Source organism: Vulpes vulpes, chromosome 7, assembly GCF_048418805.1.
Source record: "Vulpes vulpes isolate BD-2025 chromosome 7, VulVul3, whole genome shotgun sequence".
Taxonomy (NCBI): domain Eukaryota; kingdom Metazoa; phylum Chordata; class Mammalia; order Carnivora; family Canidae; genus Vulpes; species Vulpes vulpes.
The window spans coordinates 108067177-108074043 of NC_132786.1; the positions used below are offsets into that span (position 1 = coordinate 108067177).

Below are 6867 nucleotides of genomic sequence, written 5' to 3' on the forward strand. Positions count from 1 at the left end.
ACGGGTTTCAACAGGACGAGGCTAAAGAGAATGACTTTCTTTTCTTTTCTTTTTTTAAGCACATGGCATTTTTATGACCTGGACTTAGAAGTCAGAGTGTTGGGGGCACCAGGTGGCTCAGTTGGTTAGTCATCTACCTCGATCTCAGCTCAGGTCTTGATCTCAGTGCCATGAGTTCTGGCCTGCATTGGGCATGCAGGCCCAGCATGGAGCCTACTTTTAAAAAGAACCAAGAAAGGGATCCCTGGGTGGCGCAGCGGTTTGGCGCCTGCCTTTGGCCCAGGGCGCGATCCTGGAGACCCGGGATCGAATCCCACATCAGGCTCCCGGTGCATGGAGCCTGCTTCTCCCTCCGCCTGTGTCTCTGCCTCTCTCTCTCTGTGACTATCATAAATAAAAAAAAAAAAAAAAAAAAAAAAAAAAAGAACCAAGAAAAAGAGTATTACTCTTACCAGACTCTGTTGGCCAAGGCAGTCACCAAGGTCATTTCAATTTCTTTTCTTTTCTCTTTTCTTTTTTAAGTAGGCTCCATGCCCAGAGCAGAGCCTAAAGCAGGGCTTGAACTTATGACTCATGACCCTGACATCAAGAACTGAGCTCATAGCAGGAGTTGGCCACTTAACCAACTGAGCCACCCAAGTGCCCCAAGCTCACTCCAGTTTCAAAGGCAGGGGGTCATAGGCTCCACATCTTGCTTCAGGAATGGCAAAGTTCGGGCATCTGGGTGGGTCAATGATTGAGCATCTGTCTTTGGCTCAGGGTGTGATCCCAGAGTCCCGGGATCGAATCTCACATCGGGCTCCCCAAAGGGAGCCTGCTTCTCCCTCTGCCTATATCTCTGCCTCTCTCTGTGTGTGTCTCATGAATAAATAAATAAAATCTAAAAAAAAAAAAAAAAAGAATGTCAAAGTTCTGGAGGAGCATGTGGAATGGGAGATACTATTGCGGCATCTTTGGAAAACACCATCTGCCACAAGTATATAGAGTTAAGTGAGTGAGAGGGTAATAAATAACCTGGTTTGCTAAAGCCATGCTGAGCCCTGGATGACCTGAAGTCTCAGAACAACTTTCTAGACACCATGCAATCTGTCTGACATTCAGTCCTGAGGTCCCACGATATGAGGCCTATACTCTTAACAATAAATTTATGGTACTTAATTAAGGTAACTTTAGCAAATCTTCCATCTGTGCAGCAGCAACAATGACAAATGCCCAACTAATCCAAACACATTATAATTTCAATTATAGAAAGAAAAATTAATGGAAGACTAGAAATATATTGAAATACTAATAGTGGTTGCCTCTCGGTAGATTTTTGGGTGATTTCATTTACCCTTTTAGGCTTATTTTTAAAAACACTGCAAGGGGCACCTGGGTAGCTCAGCCAGTTAAGCATCTGCTTTTGGCTTAAGCCATGATCTCAGGGTCCTGCGATGGAGCCCCTCATTGGGCTTCCTGCTCAGCAGAGAGCCTGCTTCTCCCTCTCCCTCTGCTCTCCCCCTGCTTGTGATCTGTGTGTGTGTGTGTGTGTGTGTGTCAAATAAGTAAATAAAATCTTTTTTAAATTTATTTTTATTTTTTTTAAAGATTTTATTTATTTATTCATGATAGACATAGAAAGAGAGAGGGAGGGGCAGAGACACAGGCGGAAGGAGAAGCAGGCTCCATGCTGGGAGCCCGACGTGGGACTCGATCCCGGGGCTCCAGGATCACACCCTGGGCCAAAGGCAGGCACTAAACCGCTGAGCCACCCAGGGATCCCCTCTTTTTTAAATTTAAAAAAAAAAACTGAAAGGCTAAAAACTAGAAGACTTTATTCAAAAAAGAAATCAAGTTTTTCGTGGTAGGGAGATTTGTCTTATAAATCGGGCTTCTGTCAAGTTATGCCCAGTTGCTTGGACTTGGTTCTCATAATGGCCCTAACTGTACCTGTTTCCTTCCTAAACTCATTTCTAATAATCCCAGCTTGAGGTCTGTTATTTGCCAGAGATGGTTTTTTAGACATTCTCATGTGTAATAATGAGCCTAAAATTCAGAGTTCAAGGAAATTGTAGGAGGCCTCATTTCCGGTCTACTTCTCTTCTTCTTCACCACCCTTAAACAAGCAATCCCTCAGAAAGGGCAGACTATTAAGGCTGCTCCGTAGGGAACCACTGCATCCACTTGGCCAGTCAGGCCGCCATGTTCCCCAATGCCTTGTTGCTCCTCACAGAGAACGATCACATCCCACCACTGGAAGGTCCTCACAGGCTGAGGATTCCATTTCAACTCAAATTCATTGGAGTGCATCCACTTTGTTATTTCTGCTTTCCCACGACTGCCAACTTGTTCAAAGGTAGTTGATGAAGCAAGTTCAGGCCTGACAGTCTCCATTTTAGAGATCCCCTGGAGCCGTCTCCACTGGTTCACTCCCTTTCACATGGTTACGTATGGGGAGAGGAGACATACTGCTAGCAGCAGGCATGGCGCCTTGACATGGTGGGAAGTCAGCTTGGCTCTCTGGGATTATGGGAGATTCTGAGATTCTCTTGTCCCCCACCCCCACTTCTTTATTCTCTACCTTGCTCACCCCATCTCACACACCCCTACCCTCTTTCATCCCACTTACATGTGTAAGCACACGCAAACACACGTGTATATACCCTCTACTGCCACCTCATGCAGATCTGTTCATCAGAGGGTCTTTTACTAGCCTTCCACAGAGCCTTTGTTGTGTCTTGGTACAATGTGGTTTCCCCTCATTCAGAACTGAAACCTGTTTTATTCTTTCTCCTCAATACCCACCTACTCTCTCTTTGCCTGCAGACAGGCTATGTTTCCAAGCCTCTGTAAGCTTTGGAAGCTTGGCGTTTGCTGAGAAGTCCCAAGCATCCCGGTATTTTCATGGTCAAAATGGCCAGGGGAAAAGAGGGTGAAGGTCAAGCTGACATAGGGGATTGTGACATTAGTCGTTACATGCATGACCTCAGAGCTACTTACTAGTGAGACAGGGCTTTAAGATTTGCCCTGTTTTGATCCAGAAACAGTGAGGACCCTCCGACAAACAAGATTACTGTATCTTAGATGCAGTTCTGTAAGCACGCGCTCTTCACTCATTTATTTTGGCAAGAATTCATCTTTGCTGTGACCTACACAAGTTGGTCTGAGGACTGGTGTGGATCAACTTCGGTGCATTTCTCATAGGCTAGTTTGACAATAGCTGAAGTATTAGCAGCAGATCTGCAGAATCCTCTAGATCACACAAGCACAATGTGAAAGCAGCAATTAATTTTTCTCTGGTCACTGCATTTATGAAGAAGCTTCACCCGTGAGGTCTATGCCTGCTGGCACCGCGTAGAGACAACCCAGCCAGAAAAGAAGAGTCCCACCTGCTTCGTGTGCCAGGAATGTTGAGATCCAATGCTAAGATAATTTAGTCCTTTTGAAATCCTTGGGGAGAAATTAGTCGGAATAGTTTTGTAGCAGTAAATCCAAAGACTGTCTGATGAAGGACCAATCTCTCTCTGGCTTTTTGAAACCAAACAAAGAACTGTTACCTAATGCAATATGCAGCATGAAATAGTTTTGACTTTAGGATTCAACTTCAAGGAACCTTTACCTAATTGCAACTGTTTGTTCTAGGCTCTGAGGAGGCAACAATCTTTAAGATACAATTCTTGCTCTCAAAGAGCTCATTTCCTAAACAAAGAATTTAGAGCTCTGTGATAAATACTAGAAATGTGTGTGGGAGGGACAGAGAGGGTACAGAGGAGGAAGTAATGAACTTAGGAAGATTCAGGAAGGTCTTCTACAGGAAAACAGTGTCTGTGATTTTGCAGCATGAATAGGAGTTAGTCTCACAAACAAGGTGGAGAAAAGGACATTGGTCCAGGCACGGGAATAGGAGGGGTAAAGGCATCTGTAGAGAGAAGGCAGTGAAGTCAGGAATTGATAAGATAAATTGGGAGAAAGTGGTGGGGACAAGAGCTTAATGGTGTTAATGAAGACTTTAAAAAAAAAAAGAGAGATACAATTCACAACCATAAAATTTGCCCTTTTAAGTGGCACAAAGATTTTTGGATATTTGGAGCAGATGAGGGTAAAGGGGCGCTCTCCTGAGCTACGGAAGGAATGGTTTGGTGGTTAAGAGAAAACACAGTCAAATTTATTAGATTTGTCCACAGTCAGCAACGGTGATCTTCTTGCTAGTCTTACCATTCCTGGACCCAAAGCACTCCATGGCTTCCACATTATTCATGCCCTCTTTCAGCTTGCCAAAGACCACATGCTTGCCATCCAATTACTCAGTGCCAGCAGTGCAGAGTCAAAACCAGGAACCGTTTGTGTTGGGTCCAGCATTTGCCATGGACGAGACGCCAGGACCTGGGTGCTTCAGGATGAAATTTTCATCATTAAATTTCTCCCCATAGATGGACTTGCTGCTGGTGCCATATGGCATGTGAAGTCATCACCCTGGCAGAGAAGTCCCAGAATAATCCCGTAAAAGCAGGAACCTTTACAGCCAAATCCTTTCTCCCCAGTGCTCAGAGCATGAAAGTTCTCTGCTGTCTGTGAAACTTTGCAAAAAGCTCAAAGGAGATGCAGCCTGGGGGCTCCCTGTCCATAGCAACGTGGAAGAACATGGGGGGGTTGACCATGGCTGGACGGTGCAGGTGGCTCCAGGGGGACAAGCATCTGCCAGGGCTCTGTTTAACCTTTTGAGGAACTATTAGGCTGTTTTTCAAGAAGCCATGCCATTTTACATTTCTGTGAGGAATCACAAGGAGTTTCAGTTTTTCTACCTCCTTACCAACATACATTATTTCTGTTTTTTTTTTTTCCTATCCACCCTTGTGGGTGTGAAGTGGCCCCTCGTTGTGGTTTTGATCTGTATTTCCCTGATGATTAGTGGTGTTCAGCATCTCTTCATGTGCTTCTTGGCATTTGTAAATATTCTTTGGAGAAATGTATATGCAATTCCTTCGCCCATTTTTCAAATGATGAAAACGTAAAATTTACAAGCCTTTAGTTGGACTGACAAAGAGGAAGAAGAATAAAGCTACTAAAATGAGGACGTTACTACCAATCTTACAGGTAATGCTATGAACAATTGCACGCCAACAAACAGATCCACTGGATCTTATCAAAATTAAAAATGTGGTTTGAAGGACACTATTACAGTCGAAAGTTAACCCGCAGGATGGAGGAAAATATTTGGAGATCATGTATCTTGGAAAGCCTGCTTTCCAGAACACATAAAGAACTCTTACAACTCAATAATAAGACAAATAACCCAGTTGCTCTCAGGGCCCACGATCCCATCCACTTTCATCTTACGCACAGAATCATGAGTATTCATGAAGTAAACTTTTAATTGATTTTTTTCACAGTTTATAATAGCTAAGCTATAGAGGCCTACACACTGGTGTGCCTACACACTAGACCCTGTAGTGTCCTAACTGGGCCATTACCAAGTTACATCCCTATACAAGCCAAGACAACAAGATTTGGGGCTGGAAAACAATCAACACAATCGCTTAAAACTGCTGTCACCCTGGACAAGGAAAAGCACTTCAAGTCCCTGACTCATGACTATAAAAGTGAGACCCAGAAGACACTGAAGTACATTCGGCTTCTTTGTCTCTCGTTTTCTAACCACATGTTTATACCAGACTCTGAGGTAAACAGCAAGAAGGAAATGGAGCAAGCAAACTGCCTCCCCCTTGAGCTACCGTAGCCTCTTCCCCTCCCAGTCATGATTAGTCCCCAGGGGAAGTGTGTTCTAGGGCTTCCTTCCAGGACTCAGGCCCCAGAAGTCTTGAACATTCTGTGGTCTGGGCTTCCACCTCCACCACTCCAGAAAGTTCAACAATGATAGACAGTCTCCTGTCAAGAATGGTGTCAGTCTTCTTCGCATTCTACCTGTTGGAGGGTCTTGAATGAGTGGATTAGTCCTCATTGCCCATATCTGCTCCTTCTATCACCTTCTGGGGCACTGTCTCTCCTGTTTTTCCTTCAACTGCTCTGATTCCATCTTCCTTCCCCAACTCTTCTACCAGCCCCCTTGCATGTGTACCCTGGGTCTCATATTTCATATTTTCTCCCTCTCCATCTCCTTTCCCTCGGTGATTTTCAGCAACTTCCTCCTAGAATCATTCTTTAGGATGTCTCCTATCTCTGTCTCCCATCTCCACTTGTGAGCAGCACACCTGGAGCCCTAAATGCCAGTGGGTCACTGACATTAACAACAATATCTAGCAAGTATCTCCAACACAGCGTGCCTCCCAAAACCTCTTCCTCTTCTTGTCTTCCTTAGTCCTCATATCACCTAGCCTGGAAATGCCAAGTCATTAAATATTCTCACTCCCCCTCTGTCCCCATATATTCAATCCATTGTTATTTCTGACAAAACCTATTCCTAGATGTCTCTCCTCTCCATCCCCGCTGCCTTCCTAGCTGGCTACCTGACTATAGGCACTCCCTCTCTTTCCAATCCACGTTGCTGTCAGGATCCCATCCAATATACACAAATCTGAACAGTGTCAGGCCTTCAAGCCTTTCCAAAGCTGAGGTGTTAGCCTCAGGTGTCAGCCTGAAACAGGGCAGTTTTGTGCTGGGTGTTCTGTGATTCCATATAGTTAGCTCTCAGAAATGACCCATTTGGTTGATGAAACAGGATTAAAATCCCAGTTCTCTTATCTGGTTTACAATCTTGCCCAGGCCAACTTTCTAACTCTATCTTCTTCGAGTCTGGCTACCTGCCATTCCCCGAACATACTGATCATTCCATGCAGTTTCCCACCTTGTTCCCACTTTTCATGGTGTTCTCTCTTCCTGAATACCTTTCCCCCCATTTCTCACGTATCAACTCCTCCTTAACCTTCCCTG

General features: G+C 44.6%; 1 pseudogene; it reads right to left on the minus strand.

Moving 5' to 3' along the window:
- Window positions 1–4085: 4085 nt before the first annotated feature.
- LOC112935426 (peptidyl-prolyl cis-trans isomerase A pseudogene) lies at window positions 4086–4777 on the minus strand (annotated as a pseudogene).
- Window positions 4778–6867: the final 2090 nt, after the last annotated feature.